At 36.0% G+C, this 19,548-nt stretch overlaps 1 long non-coding RNA gene across 1 annotated transcript; it reads right to left on the bottom strand.

Moving 5' to 3' along the window:
* Positions 1–16,882: 16,882 nt before the first annotated feature.
* On the bottom strand, positions 16,883–18,014 carry LOC121987451. The gene is made up of 3 exons (XR_006113597.1): positions 17,940–18,014; positions 17,738–17,846; positions 16,883–17,133 (listed from the first exon to the last, which is right to left on the bottom strand). It is a non-coding gene; the product is annotated as an uncharacterized LOC121987451 (long non-coding RNA).
* Between the last annotated feature and the right edge of the window lie 1,534 nt (positions 18,015–19,548).

The following is a 19,548-nucleotide window of genomic DNA, read 5'->3' as shown; positions in this document are numbered from 1 at the left end:
CATCCACAAGCTTCGATTCTTGGAGATCAAGAATTGAAAATTTCTTGATGATGGAGATAGAGGAATGGTTTGCTCTAATGGAAGGTTTTAAGGCTCCAAGGAATTCAAAGGGCAAAGTTCTCAAAAGGAGCAAATGGAGTCAAGAACAAATCCAAAGATGTGAGGCCAATGACAAAGTGACCAAGCTTTTGGTCAATCTATTGCCAAGCAACATCTTGGAGAAAATTGGAGAAGTTGAAGATGTCAAAGAGCTATGGAGCAAATTAGAAAAGGCTCATGAGATCCCCTCCACTGTACCTAACCAAGAAGAATCCAAAGAGGGTGACTCATTGGAGCAAGATCAAGAGGAGGACTCCGAAGTTGAGAGATGCTCAACTTCCGAAGAAGAGGAAATCCAAGAAGCTTCATTGTCAAGGGAGTGTAATCAAAAGAGCAAGGAAGGAGCATATTCCTTGTTTCATGTACAAGAGAATGAAGAAGAAGGTGAAGCCTCCACCTCTAGGATTGAGGGGGAGCAACTCTTGGTGACACCGGATCAAGAAGAAGGAGAATCCTCCACATCCGGGTCAAGAGAAGAAGAGGATGAAGAAACTTCCACCTCCACAAGTCAAGATAAATCAATTGGAGGGAAATCGATTTCGGATCAAGAGGAAGCCTCTACATTCATATCAAATGGAGGAGCAAGTGCCACCCCTACACAAGAAGGTATAAATAGTTCAATTAATAATAAGAATCATATTATATGTTTTGAATGTAGGGAACATGGGCACTACAAAAGCAAGTTCCCTAAATTGGCCAAGAAGAAGGGCCAAGTGGCACCAAAGGGCAAGGAGAAGCCAAAGGAGACCATTCCCGGAACAAAGAAGAGGAAGGAGCACATTGTGTGCTTCTCTTGCAATCAAAAGGGGCATTACCGGAGTCAATGCCCTAAGGGGAAGAAGATGGTCAAGGCTCAAGGAGGAAGCTCAAGTCAAGGGGGAGCCTCTAAGGTAAAAAGGAAGGTAACTTTTATTGAGCCTACCCCTTTACATTATGGTAAAAAGCATGCTAGTTCTAACTTATATCATTTTAATGCTATTTACCATGAAAATAGGAAGCATGATAGCGTTAAGGAAAAACATATAGCTTTTCATGCTAAAACCACTACACCTAGGGCTAGGAATGTAGGTAAAAGTCTAGGCAAGAACTCTAAGGATTTTAGCTACAAGTCTAGAAACAAAAATGCTCATGGATTTAATGGAAAATCAAAAACTAAGGACTTAGTGATGGAAAATCAAGTATTGAGGTCAAGACTTGACAAACTAGAAAAGACCCTAAAAAGGATGGAAAATATCCTTAAAGGGTAAAATGAGCAAAATCTAGGTTTAGGACAACAAGGGTCATCTAAGGGCCATAGAGGTTTGGGATACAAACCTAAAATAAAAAAGGATGTACCTACTTACCATAGGGTTCCATATAGCTATGGAACCAACCCTAAGTCTAGAAGTCAAGTCAAGGATACAAGGGAAGTCATCCCTAGAAGTATCTTTGCAACAACAAATGTGACTAAGACTTCTAAGAAGTCTAAGAAAGTCACAAACAAGGTCACAAGGGAGGCTATCCCTAGAGTTGACCTAGAAAAAGTGACCAAGGCTTCTAAGAAGCCAAACAAGGTCACTAGGAAGGTATCTAGGGAAGTTATCCCTAGTGAATACCTAGAGCATCCAAGGAGCACCAATAGGTTTTGGGTTCCTAGGAGCATCTTCTCTACCCCATAGATGGGTTAGAGAGTGTCAACTCTAAGAAGAAGGGTAGTTAACCCAACTTTGAAGAAATTGACACTCAAGGAGCATTTTCAAGGTTATTATTAACCTTTGAAAATGAAGTGGATTTATGTTTACTCTTGGGAAGAGTAAAATGTGTCACAATTTGATAAATTGGATGATATCTTAAGTGACATAAATTGGGAAAATCATAAGAACTACCAAGTTGGAATTTTGGTATGTTCTTAGGAAATTTAAGGTCAATCTAAGCCTTAATTTAAAATGCTACTCTTGTGGAAGAACGAAATATGCCAACATTTGAGGAATAAGCTTAATTTCAATTGGCATAAGTTAATCAAGAGAACTTAAAATGCAAATTTAGGCTTTGGCATTTTCTTGGAGCATTTAGAGGGCAATCTAGGTTTAACATTTTAAGTTAAAACAAGTGGAAATAGCTAAGTGGTTAAGGATACTTAGATAAGAAATCTAGGTATATTTTATTTATGCTAAACCTTGCCATGATTGTTTGCCCATCATATGCCATGACATCATGTCTATTTTTGCATTCATGTCTTATTATGAAAAATCCAAAAATACCATGTCATGACATTCATACATCATGTAGTTATAGGACATTTTCTTTTGAAAAATTATTTCCTTTTGATGTATGCCATAACATAATCATGCATTAAGTTTAATTCCTTGTAATTAAGGACAAATGGCATTTAACAACACTTATTAACAAGTGACATCCTAGGTGGATGTCTAATATCTCTAAAATGCCTAGATAGATATGCATGATCCCTAGAATAGGGAAAAACCAAAATCTCACATCTCACAAAGACCTATAAGATGACTTGTATGTGTTTTAGTGCACATTAGATACAAGTGAGATGTTATGATGATGAACAAAACTCAATATGTTGATTTAGTGCATTCTTTTGAGTTTTAAGTTCATCAAAACACATAGTTATGTGTTTTCCCATCATTGGGAAAGCTAATGTACAAGTCATGTGCATTAAGCCCAAGGAATGTGATGGGAAATTGGTTTTGAAAATGTTTTAAAAAATACTTTTGGAAAACCTTGGTGAAGGCTATCTTTTGATAGTAATCACCATTGAATGGTTAGACACAAACTTGAAGAATACGCTAAAGTTTTAGCAAGTCTTCAAGCTTGTGTCAATCTTTGAAAATATGATGTATTTTCATAGAAAACTATTTTTCCATGATAAAGTATACCCTAAACAATGTCTACACAAAATTTCATGATTTTTGAATTTTTGTAGAATTTTCTAGGGGCCTCTGAAGGTGACTGAAATTATTTTTCAACAACTATCAGACCTCAATCGATCCACTGATCGATTGAGGGTCTCAATCGATCAGTGAATCGATTGGGAGCAAGCTTCTCGCGAACAGACGCTTGCTGGATCGATCAGCCGATCGATCCATAAGGTTTGAATCGATCAGTGGATCGATTCAGAAAGGTTCAATCGATTGGAACCCAACTCCAATCGATCCAAGTTGCTGATTTTGGCTGGGAAGGCCTGATTTCAGCATTTTGAAGCTATGTTAGTCTAGGTAACCATTCCAAACCCCTCAAAATACATTTGTATACATAAAAAGGGTGTTTTCGTGTTGAAAACAAGGATGGATTGGTTAAGGAAGACTATATTGAAGTCTAGGGTGAGGTTTGTTTCAAATTTTGAATATTTGAACCTCAAAGCTTCTAAATTTGGGTTTCCTAAAGGATTAGGGATTCCAAGTCATTGTTGGTATAATGACAGAAGTTACCACCATGTCTTTAGGGGGAGGGACTCTTTAAAGGCATGAAAATTATTTTTCATGAACCTTGGAAGGTGGTTAACCTTCCGTTTAGTGGATAATGCTCAAGGATGAGCATTTGCCTACATTGAGGAAGAATGTAGGGTTAAGGATAAATGAAGGGTATAAGACCTTCATTTGGGTCATTAGACCATGTTAATGCTCCAGGGCGAGCATTATTTGAAAATGAAGGGAATGGGTCCTTCATTATCATGTTGGTCACAACGAGTGAAGTTGTGAACAACGATGAGTAACTCTTCAGGGGGAGAGTTTTCAACAATGGGGCATTTGTTGAAGTGTGCCCAAAATTGAGGCACGGGTTGATGTGTGCTCAAAGATGGGTTGATGTGTGCCAATAGGGGGAGAATGTGTGGTTTAAGTTAGGCCTTCATTACCTATGGGGGAGGTCATAGGGGGAGAATGAAGGGAACCAACATTCATACTTTGGCATGAATGGAGTTAAGACTATGGGATTAGCTTAACTCAGAATGGTCCAAACTTAAAGGTATTGTCAAACATCAAAAAGGGGGAGATTGTTGGTGCAATATCCCTTAGGTCAAGGTTGACTGGTTTGACCAAGCTTGAGTCTTGGTCATAGTTTCGATGTTTGACAATACATGTAGACACATGGACAATGCAGGTGCAGTTGTTCATATGGGGAGATTCTGATCAGGGACTGATCAGTGTGAATGAAGAAGAGTCAAGTAGGTATACCTGACTGGAAGGAAACCCTATCCTGGTGAGTGAAGCCAGGTGAAAGTCCTAGTGAGTGAAGCTAGGAAGATGGAAATCCTGGTGAGTGAAGCCAGGTGAAAGTCCTAGTGAGTGAAGCTAGGCAGATGGAAATCCTGGTGAGTGAAGCCAGGTGAAAGTCCTAGTGAGTGAAACTAGGCAGATGAAAGTCCTAGTGAGTGAAGCTAGGCAGATGAAAATCCTGGTGAGTGAAGCCAGAGGGAAGTCCTGGTGAGTGAAGCCAGGCAGAAGGAAAATCCTGGTGAGTGAAGCTAGGTGAAAGACCTAGTGAGTGAAGCTAGGCAGTGTGAAAGACCTAGTGAGTGAAGCTAGGCAGATTGAAAACCCTAGTGAGTGAAGCTAGGTGAAAGTCCAAGTAGGTCAAAAGAGTGACCGGATACTTGGCATGAAAGGAAAGTCCAAGTGGATCAAAGGGATTGACCGAACACTTGGTGAGGGAGTCCTAGCAGGTCAAGGGAGTGACTAGATGCTAGGCATGACGTACCAACAGGTTAAGGTTGACCGGATGTTGGTTTGGGAGGTTTGGGACTTGGTTTTGGGCAAAAACCAAGTGCTGGATCGATCAATCAGAAAGGCTCTGGATCGATCAGTGGATCGATCCAGAGGTCTCAATCGATCAGTGGATCGATCCAGAGGTCTCAATCGATCAGTGGATCGATTGGGACGCTGCTGCTTCGCGCGATAAGCGCTGGATCGATCCGTGGATCGATCCAGGCGTTTTTCCAGAGCACAGAGGCGCTCTAGATTGATCTGTGGATCGATCCAAAGCCTCCCCGATCGATTGGGAATAATCGAATCGATTGGGATCCGACCGTTGAGTCGTATTTGAGCCACAGGCGAGCGTTGTCTTCGGCACTTCTTCACCGATTCATTTCAGATCTTCACCAGCTCCTCCACAGCTCTTCTCAAGCTCGAGATCGCCAGTTCTTGAAGGTTCTTGGAGGTTCTTCCAAGTCAAGAGGTGGATCAAAGCAAGGAGAAGAAACTAGGGTTAGGGTTTTGCACTCATTGTAAGCTTGTAAGCTTGTATTTCTTGTATCCCTTTCCTCTCTTCTTGTATTGAGTCTTGTAGGGCTTCTCCACCTTTGGTAGTTACCATAAAGGAGAGTTTTATTAGTGGAGGATGTGTGTGTTGGAGTGGATCCTTGGACTAGTCACCTCTTGTGAGGTGGATACCAAGTAAACCAACCGTGTTAGCGTTGTGTGATTTGTTTCTGTATTTTCCGCTGCCATATCTTTGAAGAAACAAGCAACGTCGAACACCGGGCACGCGACGAGCTATTCACCCCCCCCCCCCCTCCTCTAGCTACTTTTGGTCCTAACATTTCTAATATGGGACTATGTTTGCAACCTTGCAACCCCAACATCTTCATCATTTCGACTCTAGGGAACGAGGATTGGATCAGAAGATGGTTCTTCATCGTAGATAAGCTTTTCTTCCCTTTCTTTCTCAGATTTGGGATCGGGATGCTTGTATTCTCTTTATCTTTGGATTTCTTTCCTTGTTTTATGGATTAGATCTTTTGTTCTAAGATGGAGGGAGTATTTGTAATGGAGATTTGATGTAAAACTCAAGTGGATTTGTCAATTTCCTATTTCTATGATTTTGCCCTGTTTGTATCTATTCTTTCTTGTGTGGATTGTTGTGATTAGGGCTCAATTACCATGCTTGATTGAATGTTTGAATATCTTGTGGATCTTGTATGGATTGCTTCTCATTCAATTTTTCGAGGTGCGTTCGTGATAGTAACATGGTCGTGTAAGGACGTTTGAGAGGTAATCTTGAAAGGGAAATTAGGTATTTCAAGAGGGTAGGATAGATTGTATAGATTATATATTATATCTTGATGCGGTAGAGGGGTGATGAATTCTATGTTGATTATCCGAGGGGCGCACGTGACAGGCAAGCCCATGTAAGGACAACATAGATTCATTCCTAATTGATCACGTTTAGGTATAGATTTTAGTCCTAGGTCGGTTGTCTATTGCAAGAGAGAACCGGCAACCTTCTACAAATGATGGTCAATTGATGAATAATATTTGGTAGATCATTACATTGAATAACATTACAAAGAAACCAAAACTCCTAGAACATACCTTTACCATTGCCCTTATTCTTGTTTCTTATTCTTTCATTTCTACGTTTTACTTTGCATAGTTGTATTTAGCTTTTGAAAACCAATTGATTAGTTGTTTAGCTAATTCATGTTGAGACATCTTTAGTGCTTATTCCAGCACTTGTGGATACAATATCTTTTATTATTACTTACGACATTTTCGTACACTTGCGGAGAGTCAACATTAATCAATGATCATCTTCGATTAGGGTTACTCTAATTAGTTTTGGGGATTTGATTTATTTATTTAATTCATATAAAATTAGATAATAACACATATTGATGCAGGACTCTGATTTTGAGATGGGCATCTTGACATGGGATTTATTCTGACACTAGCTACTTTTCGAGGTAAGAATATCTTCCTTGACCTTTGTAGCTAATTGACCTTAGTGCATGGAACTTGTTGATGAAGTAGATTAATTACTTTGACGCTACATGTATTATAACTGAGCTTGATTCTTTTATGCCTGATCTTAGAGATGATTTGTTTGTTTCTCAAAGAGTCTAATATTTGGATATTCTTACTCTGTAGTGTACACATGTTTATAGTGTATACTATAGGAGTTATCATGTTGATCATTCACATGTTGTAGTGTACACACGTGTATGGTGTATACTATAGGTGTTACCATATTGATTATGAATATGTTGTAGTGTGCACATGCGTGTATCGTGTGTACTATAGAAGTTATTATATTTGGTTGCATATATTCTGTAGTATATACATGCCAGTGGTATGCACTATAGGTGTTATTACTTATTACATGTTGTTTAGTAGACATTTGTTTGATGATTATATACGATTGATGGATCATGATTCTAGATATACTTATGTTTATCATATTGTTACATTGATGATGATTGTGTTTGAGTCATGGATGTTAGTATCATGCACATCATTACACAGAGTGCAATGTGAGAGAGTCATCAGTCATATTCGCTGCCAACTAGGCCACTCAAGGGTAGTGGTAGCTAGAGTTGGGTGCAACATGTCTTATAGTACCCACTCGGCCACTCGAGGTAGTGGTAGCGAAGTTACGTGCAGATAATGACCTCCTTATTATGTAGCTAGATAATTACTCTACATTGTACCCAACCGACCACTCAGATGTAGTAATTGCTAGAATCATGAGCAGTTGTTACATTCTTATCCACTCGGACACACAGATATCATAGTAGCTAGAGCGGTCTATAGGAGTGACACATACATGATCATATATATATGATGTGTGATGCATATGTTGGAGATACTATTGTGCATATGTCTGTGATATATTGCATATGATTGAGATATAATTATTGCATATGCATACATTAACATACATGTATACACTATCCTATGTTGCTCATGTGGTACGAGATGATCTAATACAGACAGTGATGTACTAATCATTATACCTTACGTGTTAGTTTGGTTCTGGTATGTACTTTTATTTCATCATTATGATTGTGTACATGTTTCCTACCTGTGAGACTGCATACTTTGATCTCCTTATACATTTGTCCATGTACTACTATTTATCCATTATTGGCGGAGTCACCTCGACTCACTACCCTACTATATCCTTTTCTTTTCAAATAGCAAATAGATTTGTGTATGGAGTCTCTTGGTGAACCCTGACTATTAGTCCCTTGTCACACTCAAAATTTGCGTTTTTTGTGTTATTTCAATTTTCTTTTGCTTACATTTTGACTTTTAGATTCAGTGGTGTTGAAATTGTCTTGAAAGAAGATTTTGGTTTTGTGATGCTTTCATTTGGGTTATGACACTTGTGTTGTGTTAAGGCACGCCGACACACAGGCTATTCAGTTATTTTTGAATGGTTTGTATTTGTACAAGTCATGTGGGCTATGTATTATTACCTTGCATGGTGTGGGGTATGTTATACTAGCCATGTGGGTTTGGTTTATTATCTTTCATGGTTTGTGTGTATGTGTCAGCCGTGTGGGTTGTATCATGTTGTATTATAACATTGTCACAAGGGGGTACCTTCCATTTTGTCGAACAAGTATAACTTTGAGCGAAAAGTTGCAAGCTCAACTGAATGATGAATTGGGAGGCGACGACCTATTTAGTTTCTCGAAGGTTGTCTAGTAGTGCTTCATACTCATCTTCATTATTGTAAGCGCGGAAGTGGAGGTGGATGACTAGCTGAAGCATGCCCCCTCAAGGAGAGATCAATAACACCCTGACTCCGCTATCTTGCTATGTTGAGGAGCTATCCATGAAGATCTTCAAAGATTCTTTTTAATCTTGACTTGGAGTCTTAGTCAAGAAGTCGGCTAAAGCCTGGGTTTTGATTACAGTCCATAGTTGATACTTTAGGGTTAGCTAGAACTCGACCTAATGTTTTATTGTTGGGAACTATGTTGGGATGTGAAAGGATGTAAGGACATAGCTAGCATGTTATCATAACAAGTGCCAGAGGCAACTTCTCCAGTATTGTGTATTGACTTTCCACTTCATTAAATAAGTGATTGACAAAGTAGCTGGGATGTTCGACACCATGGTCTTGTCGAATAAGGATTGAGCTGATTGCTTCATCGACGGCTAATAAGTACAGCCACAATCTTTCCCCGTGATAGGTTTGGACAAAGTAGGAATGCGGGCAAGGTACTCTTTGAGATCTGTGAAGGCCTGTTAACACTTCTCATCACATGCAAACCAAGTTGACTTCCATAGCACATCGAAGAATATTAATCTCCTATCGACCGATGTGGAGATGAAGTGGGATAATGTCGTGATTCGGCTCACTAACCTCTGCATTTCTCGGACGTTCTACTGAGAAGACATGTTATGCAAGGCTTGGATCTTCTCTGGATTAGTCTCAATTCCATGCTCAGCTATGGTATACCCCCAAAAATAGACGCTCTTAACACCGAATAAACACTTGGTCAGATTCAATTTGAGGTCGTATTGTTGCAAAGTGCCACAAGTCTCCTTAATATCACTGAATAAGTCATTTGCTTAAATCGTCATAATCATGATGTCTTCTATATACACTTTAATCTTCCTTCCTATCTCGTACTTGAATACTTGATCCATCAATTGTTGATAAGTTGTCTCTGCATTCTTTAGTTCAAATAACATGACAATATAATAGAAGGTCTAGTCAGAGATGATGAAACTAACTTTTTTTTAACTTTGAGCGCCAGGGGATCAGGTGCTAACCTTGATATGAGTCTAGTATATAGATGAGTTCACAGCTTGAAGTTGAATCCACTAGTTGATCAATTTGAAGAGAGGGATAATAGTCGTTTGGGCATGTTTTGTTGAGGTTGCAAAAATCCACACAGACTCGCCACTTGCTTTCAAGTTTAGGCACTAGCACCATGTTCGCCAGCCAAGTCAAGAATTAAATCTCTTGAATATATTTGACTTCCAGCAGCTTAGTAACCTTGGACTAGATTACTTTATCCCATTTGGGCCTAAAGTAGCATTTATTCAACTTGACTGACCGAGTTCCAGGTACCACGTTGAGTCGGTGCTCCATCACAATAGGAGCTATACCTCTTACTTCTTGTGCCGACAAAGCAAAATTGTCTTGGTTGCGAGAGAGGCAATTGGTCAGTTTTTGCTTCAATTAGGGTAGAAGATCTACGCGATTCTAGTTGTTATGTCCGGATGCCCAAACACAATCTATACTACCTCATGTCTGTCGATAGGTCTCCTATCTCGAATGACTTGAAGTTCTCTATTTTGAGTTCTTTGTGCCTTTTGCGTGTCAATTCGTACCATCTCCATATAGCATTTTCTCATGGTCGTTTGATCTCCCTTGACTTTGTAGACTTTATCACCACCCAAGAACGTTACCTTTTGGTGGAAGTTAGATACTACGACTCTGAAGGAAGTAAAATTTGGCCTCCCTAGGATGATGTTTTAGGAAGAGGAAGCGTTAACTACCGTGAAGTTAATGGTCGCGTCTGTCACAAAGGTTCTTTTCCAAAGACATTGGGAGATTTATTTTGCCTGAGTGGTTGGACTTCGTGACCTATGAATCCAAATAATGTGGTGAACAACGGTTGAAGTTCCTATCTATTAATCTACATCTGGTCGAAGAACTCTTTGAATATGACATTGATCGAACTCCCTGATGTCAACAAATACTCTAGTCGTCTAATAATTGGCTATGGTCGCTCGAACTACTAGTTCATCCTCATGAGGAGTGGCCACTCCTTCCAACTCTCTCGACCCAAATTTGATATATAGATAGGTTGTCTCCTTGTCCTCTCCCCATGTTGACTATGTAGCTCTCAAGTCGTCACCCATGAGCTTTCCTTGCTCTATTCGAGTCCCCATCTGTCATATCTCCTAAATCATGTTATTGATACCTCCTACTGAGTGTCCTAGTGATGTCGAGATGGCTCCTGAGATCATCTTGTCGATTACACTGCTCGTTGGTGTCATGGTCGATGTCCAAGCTCGTCCCAATAAGGGTTACTTAGCTGGAGAACATCGAGGTGGGAAACGATGGTCGAGCATGGCCTCGCACCACGCTCGTGGACCGACTAGCTCTATCTCACCATCGGCGTCAAGCTTTTTAACACTCGCGTTAGTGACCAGACCTTCCTCTATGGCCTCCGAATTTTCAATTTCTACGAACTAGATATTATTACCAGTAAATTAACTTAAAAATTTCATAAATAATAACAAAATCATTTAATAAAGATTTAAAATTCGGTGAAATATAGGAAACTATGAGATGGTATAATGTGATCGCACGAAATGAACCCGGGCATATTCTATGATGTCCTAGGAAAACTCAACCAATTCAAGATCAGCCCAGTCCAACTCTAATTCATAGATCCGTCCCTGCCTAATCAGTTGAATCACATAATCAAGTTCTAAACATTTTTTGATGTTACCACTAATATGAAACCTATGGAGAGATGTACATCTAATGATAAAATTTGGCAAAGTTGAAGCCTCAAAATTATTTATGCAGTAGGTTGTATCGTGCATCATTCGATAATAGATTCCTAAGTCTGATAAGTTACTTGATATTTTACTTATTTGTTAAGATAACATCAAAAAAGATGAAGGGAAGTAAATATTATTTCATGGAGTTTCATAGGATTAGTAAATCATGCAAAGGTATTCTCTTTGTAATTTTACAACATGTACTGATTGTAAATATGTAGTACAAATTTTTTAGAATCATGTTAATTTATTTTATGGTGAAAGGTAAGTAATTGATATGATATATTAAATTCATTTATGAATCATAAATCCAAAGAGTATAACCCTAATTGACAAAATAAGAGATCATGGTCCAAGAAAACTTTGATGCCAACCTAAATTAGATAAGTTTTTGTCTAAAATTATCCAATATTGTTAACGTGATTCGTTTCATGTATGCGGTTGATTATCAAATTCTCACCAATATATAATTATTCCAAATGAAAGGAAACTTTCAAATAAAGGTGATACAAACCACAAGTTTAATTTCCTTGTTTTAATTCTTTTGTACAAACTAGAGGGAGAAGGGGATAAGAGAAATGGACAGACAAAAAAAGTTATCTTCTTCGTTTGTGATTATTATTTTTTTCTTACATTTTGTGATTGTAGTCATGCATGCAACTGCTGCAACTGACCAACTTGAGTCCAAGGAGAATCGTCGCCTCCTCCAACATGAATTTGGAAATGCTATTTTTCATCCACTTGACCCCTATAGACTCGAAGCTAATCCTTACAAGCCAACTAATTCATACAACCGTGGTTGTAATCCCATTAATCATTGTAGATCTGGATGAACAAGGGTTTTCTATGATCAAATATTAAATAATGTTTTAATCCAATTTTTACTGGAATAAATACCTATTAATGATTTAAATAAATTTTCCATGTATATTTATTATTGTTTGTTGGATTGGTGCTATAAAGTTAATTTTATTTTAGAAATAAAATATACAGCAACTAAAAAGTGGATACATATGAATGTGGATTATCATAATCACTCCTCTCCTTTTTTTTTCTTTTCAAACATATAGAAGAAAAATATTTATCACGCATATAAAAGATTTTGTATGGTATTTCGCTTTATTGAAGCCTTTTCCCTCTCTTTCTCTCTCCAAACATATAAATTTTTACATTACTTAAATTAATCGTAAGTGATTTCCTCCTTATAAAACACACAAGTCAATTAAGATAGAAGATTATGCAATGAAATGGAATAAAAATAATAAATTTAAATGCTATTTATTTATAAAAAAATTACTAATTCTAATCAACCATAATATACTTTGACACTCGTAATAAATTATTTATTGTACATAACAATTATCTCTCTACCTTAATTACATTTTGTAATGAGAAGAATAAAGATTATATGCAATTCTCAGCGGGTGTAAAATATCTCATTAATCTCTCTGATATAAATGATCATTGTGTTAAGATAAAAATATTCCCGTAATTTATTTTTCTATATCTAATTAAAAGTCTCTGAGTCATCCAAGATGAGTGTTACACATAAAAATTATTTATAACTTATCCATCAAGATTTTTGTCTGTCTTAATTATGTGTATTTGCAAATAATTTAAATATATATCTTATATTGATAAGTTATATATTGACAATATTACAAGAATTATATCAAGTTATATATTGACAATATGTTTAGAACGTTGCTTGTCCTAATGTATCCAAAATTTCCATTGTTAGCTATTTATATATTTTGACAGAATTTTAAGAACTTACCACTATAGAATTATATATAAACGTAGAAATTAACTCTATGTTGTACATTTCTCCTTTATTTTTGTGAAAGCAAAATGAAGAAGGAAAAGTTGACATGGAATAACAAAAGACATTGTCTTCCTGAAAATTATTTTCTTATTTCTCTGTGTGAGCATTGTAATGCCCATTACTAATGAACTTAGTCAAGTTAAATTGTTGTTTCGTCAAATGCCATTTTTAAATAAATCATTCCTCATCAACATGGCTCATTTAAATCTGAAATGTAAATTATTGGCGAATTTTTTCCATCCAAAATGAGTTTCGTCCGTAAATATTTAAGATTACTAGTCAAAATATATTTGATCAAAAACACTAATTATTTACTGGCTAAAAATAATATTTGGCCAATAAATTTTAAGTTTTTTACTACCAAAGTTGCAAACAATGTTTAATTTTTACAGGCCTAGATTATTTTTGGCCTGTAACTTTAATTTTTTCACAGGTCAAAATTAACTTTAATCGATAATATCAAAGTTTTTACTAGGAAAACTTAGATTTCGTCAATAATTTTAAAATTTAAAATTAACGATTAAAGTGTACAATAACTAATATTATAATAATTTATCATTGATCACCAAATTTAACTAGTATTTTTTAATTATTTATTAGCCAAATATAATTTTATTTTGTTAATTAAAAATCTTTAGTACTTAAATATATTATTTTTTAAAGTAAATTATGTTTCAAACTTTAGCAGGATTAATTTTTATTTTAAAAATTAGCAATAAAATTTCATAAAGATAGAATAAAGTTATTTATTAACTAAAAATTGACTTATATACAAATTGTTTTATTGTACAAATTGACTAATAAATTAACTAGTATTTTTATAAGTTATTATCCAAATTTATATTTTATTGGGTTAATTAAAAATATTTATTAACCAAATATATAATTTTTTAAACAAATTCGCTAAAAATTGACTTTTAAACCAATTTTAATTTTTTATAAAATTTGACTAAATATATTATTCTTGAAGCAAATTATGCTTGAAAGTTTAACATAATATTTTTAAATTTTAATAGTAAAAATTTATAAATTAAAATTACCATAAACTTATTTATTGATTAATGATATAATTAGTATTTTAAAAAAAAATTGAAACATAAACTAATTTTTAATTCTTTAAAAAATTATTTACTAAATTTTTTATCCATAATTTTATTTAATTTTATCATACTTTTTTTAATGAAATAATAAAATAAATAAATTAGTCAAAATTTTATAAAAAATATAACATAAAAAATTAATGATATTTTAAAGTTTTTTTCTGATTAAAGTAAATATAAATATTGATTATTATGGTTGAATATTAATTTTTATTTATTATAATTACTAATCAATTATTTTTGTTAATATTTTTATATAATCTTAGCATATTTTTATTTTAAAAAAATAACAAGGTGAAAAAAAATTACAAGAAAAAATTATAAGAAATATATATTCTATTTTTAATTTTTTAGAAATAAAAATTAATATAATTATTGGCTATATTTTTAGAATGTGAAAAGAAAGGAGATTAATGAAATATAATATTTATGGCCGCGGACGAAGAGAGGAAAAATCAAGGCAAATTTATTTAAACTATTATTTGATAAGATTTAATATAATTAATTATAAAATATTGTTAATGTAGAGATGACGCATTGGACACGGCAAAAAATCTTTTTCTCCTAAGAGCAGCTTTTTCTTCAATCCTGAATATAAGGAAACGAGCCAATTGCCAATAAAACGTCAGCGCACTACAAGAAAAAAGCTAATAGACAACGCTTTTAAAGCGTTGTCTTTGTGCCTGAAAAAGCGTTGTTAAAGGCAATTGTCGTTGTAAAAGTTCAACGACAACGCTTTTAAGTTGTCGTTATGTAAAGAAAACTTTTAAAAACGTTATTATTACAAAAAATCATTATTACAACACTTTAAAAGCGTTGTATCAAAACAACGCTTTAAAAGCGTTGTTCTTTTAAAATTAAAAATTAAAATCTATTTACAAAATCATTTTTTCATACAAAACTATTAATTTTCTTTTACCATGTCCAAATTCGAATTTGACATATAAAATAGCATTAATTAGCTCAGCTAATGATTTCAAACTCGTAACAAACAATAGAATTCAACTACAAAGTATTAGTATTTATAGGAGAATCCAACTTACACAAAGACTGAATATTTCTGTTTCAAAGTAGTTAGTGACATTCAAATTTAAAACAAAAAAAAGTACAAATCCACCAGACTCAGCATCCCTTGTTGAGTTCCTATTTTTGGTGATCCTGGTTGCCGTCTCAAACTCAATAGCCACCATCCTCACCTTCCCCATTGAATATGTATTCCTAATGGAACTGAGAAGCTTGAAACCTCCTGATGCAGCTATATACTGCTGGAGGATGTACTGTGCTGAAGAAGTCTCCTGCCACAACAAGTTAAAAAACAAATGCTAGAAAGCTATGTTTAACAAGGAAAATATAAGCTGAAAAATAGGATGAATTTATCAAATTATGGAAGGAAATGCGTCATGTATTTTTATTATCAAATCCTACAAATAGGAATTTTACTTGAGGAATCGGAGAATGTAAAAGTCAACACGATTAGCATTTCGTCAGACAAGTTGCATTACTATGATTAAAATAACCGTAGTAAATCATGTGAAATATGATATTATTACCACCTAGATACTATTAAATACTCACAACCTTCAGAATTGCCATAGTAGCCCTTTTCAATCTTCAGAATATAAGGAATTTCATTTTCATTTCAGGTAACTCTCTCAGGACTGGTTTAAGTTTATAAAAGAAATTGAACATAAAAAATCCAACTTACTATTTGATCCTGCAAAATTGAAATGACAGAGATCAAGACACATGACAAATTGGGAATATCTTCAATTCACAAAGTAACTTCTGTTCCTTGATAACGAAAGCAAAGTTTAAAACATAAAGAAAATTGCAGACATTCACATCAGAATCCTTCTCTTTGTTGTGAATGAATTAAGCTAGAGTATAAGCCCTTATGTCATTTGTAGAGAAACTATAGAATCTGATCTTGAGTGTGTGCATATGCACAATTCTGTGACAATATCAATAGGAGATCATAACTGCATGGAAATATTGAACTTATGTCATATTTTCCAATGTATAAATAAATTGAATAGAAAAAACTACAGTAAATTGATTAATAATCACTAGTATATCTAAAAATTCTCTAGTATATTAGTTTGTGTTAAAACATATTTGAAATGTAGACGACCAAGTAAATAATATCCTTTATGAATATGACATGCTCTTACATTGCCACAAAATGCCGAGAATGAATAAATATAGTTGCTACAAGAAACATAAACCAAAAGAATGTTGAATTATATTGGGAAGTTATGAAAATTAATACAGGCATATAATGGCCAGATGCGTGCATATGCATTTTCACTGTCAATTTAATAATCTTCAATAGAGGAGGAAATATAATTAGCAGGCAGAAGATAATCTGCTGCATAAAAATGAATAAGCATTTCTCTGCTAACCTGATTATCTTAACAGTGATCATGCAATTTAATAATGAAGGCACAATATATTTTACTCCCCCGATCTTCTTGTTTGGTCAAAACCAATACTATGTTGTGTTAGCTTTGAATATGTCCATACCATGTCAATCTTTTTATCCCAAAATTGCGAACTGAAGAACTATAAAGATATTCAAACAGACACATGTTCAACATCTTTCTTTTTTGTTTTAGCAGCATTCATGCACATGGTAACATTTCAAGAATTTTTTTCCTTTTTATTTCAACCATGCTTAAAAAGACAACCGAGATGTTACCTGAAGAAGATCATTGAATTCCAAGTATTCCTGATCATGAGCGTCAGCAGCATCATCATCATTCTCAGCATCGGGCATCAGGACCACTCCATTAGCAATCTCTTGTTCTTCCCATTCCTCCTCAACGAACGGAGCCCCATATTGCGCCCCATTCTGTGGACCAACGTCGTTTTCTTCAGAATTGCAGAAACTAAGTTGATTTAGAGCTAACGTTATTTTTTTCTCTTTTCTAAAAACAAAATTCCAAAACAGGATATATTTACGAGTAAATCTTGATGATATATTAGAGAAGTTGGATGATTTGGATAATCTCTCAATTAAGACTACAAGGTTGAACTTAGATGGTTCACTCAACAGAACTAATGGTTCGTTGAGGAAGAAAAGAACAAGTTAATCATCAAACCAGCTGGGTTCCACTGTTCTTGTCATTTCTTCAAAAACCTTACTGCTGCAGTTTCAATGTTCCAGCGGTGGATAACCACTGCTTCAGCAGATTATCATTAAGGATAAACAATGTAACTTAGATTGAAATTTAGGATGAGTTATGAACTTTGACCCGATCGAAGTCCTTCTTAAAGATATCATTTTCTAATCCTGTGACCTTAGCTCACCAAAGTCCAAACGATCAAGCTATCTATGCATGAACGTATGATCCAACTTGGTGAACAAATTCATGAAAATAACTGATCAATAAGCTCAAATAAACATGAAAAGGATAACCAACCCTGTTGTTCCGTCACGTTAGTATTGTCGACACCTTGCAGCATCTGCAGAATCTCGCTGGCCAACTTATGCATCACCAGTTGTGACAACTGAATACAACCCTTTTTCTCTTCTCTGGATAACTTCATTCTGAGCATCCTCGCCTACTCAAGTCCAATGAAACGGGAAGTTCCACCAGTTAAATCCTCAATCCCAAACCGTGTGTTAAAGAACAGAAATCAAGCCTGCGAGCTTACCGCATTAACGAGAGCCAAAGGCCCCATTTCTCTTCGTATCCGGATCGATTCTTCCATTTTCTTTGTCTGATCTGCAACAACAAAAAAGATTCAATTTTATTTTTAAAATTACCAAAAAAAAGTCAACATATGTATACCGCAACAAGAAAAGGTTGATCTTTGTACCGGCAAGATAATTTCGGTTGAGCCCAGACGAAGGGCAGAAGAAGAAGGAAGTGTAGATGAATGAATCATGAGGAGCGCGGCAACCAGATTAACTCAGCAAATCACAAAGGTGATCCGCTTGAAGGAACAGCAGCATCTGCCGCTTCCGCCCCTCAACCACTCAACCGCGCTGACCCTCGCCATAATCCTGTCGTCGCATTCGCAACCTCGACCGTGATGGAGAAAGCCCCCTCGCAACCTCCTCCCTTAGCACCGAGAAGAATCCTTGCTTCTTCTCCCCACGATCGTGATTAGGGCATTTGCGTGAAGGAATTCAAAGGAGAGGAGCTTCGCGGAGAGGAGTTCGCCGGAGAGGGGTTTGCTGGAGAGGACGTGAGAGGAGGAGTTGGAAGGAGAGGGTGTTCGCGGAGAGGAGTTGGATGGAGAAGGTTGCGATGAGATGAGGAGTTGGGAGAAGGGTTCGGGATCAAAAATGATCGGAAGATAGAAGTTGGGAGAAGGGTTCGGGTTTTCTACTCCTTACCTAGATCCAACGGTATGTATTAATCAAGATTTAGATCCAACGGTTTGTATTAATCAAGATTTAGATGAGATTTTAAACATAGACAACACTTTTTATAAAACATTGTCGTAGACACTAAAAATCAGTCTAATAGACAACGCTTTTTACGAAGTGTTGTCTTTGACCCGTAAAAATCACTAATAGACAATGGTTTTTAGAAAAGCGATGTCTATTAATAAGAAAATAATGAAATAGACAACGCTTTTCACTAAAAGTGTTGTTAAAAAAAATAAACAACGCTTTTTATAAAAAGCGTTGTCGTTTAAGTGTTGTAGAATCCCAATTTTCTTGTAGTGCGCATTTAGAAATCAGGGGGGAGTCCCTAGCGAAGGTCCTCCAACGCTTAAATCAATACTAGTCCAGACAGATGGATGAAGAATAGTAAGAACATGTGCGTAAGAATAAAGTTGCATTTGTCTTTAAAGCGTATGATCCTGTCCGAACGTTGAATCGATGAACACTAGGCACGTGGCGCTCTCCAGACCGATGATATGGCTCTCTGAATGACTGTGTGGAGCTCCGGCGAACCTACAAAGAAGTCGGGCCGGGAAGGGGTTCCCTGCGACGAACCTCCGACGCTCAAGTCAGGCAAAAGGAAACGAAGGAAGTGGCTTCCAAAATGAAGGATTGCGTACCTCAGGCGAAGTGTGAGGCCCCTTATATAGAGCTGTGAAGAGGCTCACACACACATACCGAAGCGAATACGTGTCCTCTAACCATACCTCAGTATGGGCTTGTCAGAAGAGTTTACCTGACACCATACTGCTAAAGTCCGAGCACATCTCTGATGGGACAGTGGAACCCTCTGTCGTAAGATCTTGCGTATGGCCTGGTCGTTGAACATATCCGCTGTCAGAAGATGTTCCCTTGTCCTTTTGTCTC

This window comes from Zingiber officinale, chromosome 5B (genome assembly GCF_018446385.1).
Source record: "Zingiber officinale cultivar Zhangliang chromosome 5B, Zo_v1.1, whole genome shotgun sequence".
Lineage (NCBI taxonomy): Eukaryota > Viridiplantae > Streptophyta > Magnoliopsida > Zingiberales > Zingiberaceae > Zingiber > Zingiber officinale.
This window is presented reverse-complemented; position numbering and strand designations above follow the sequence as displayed.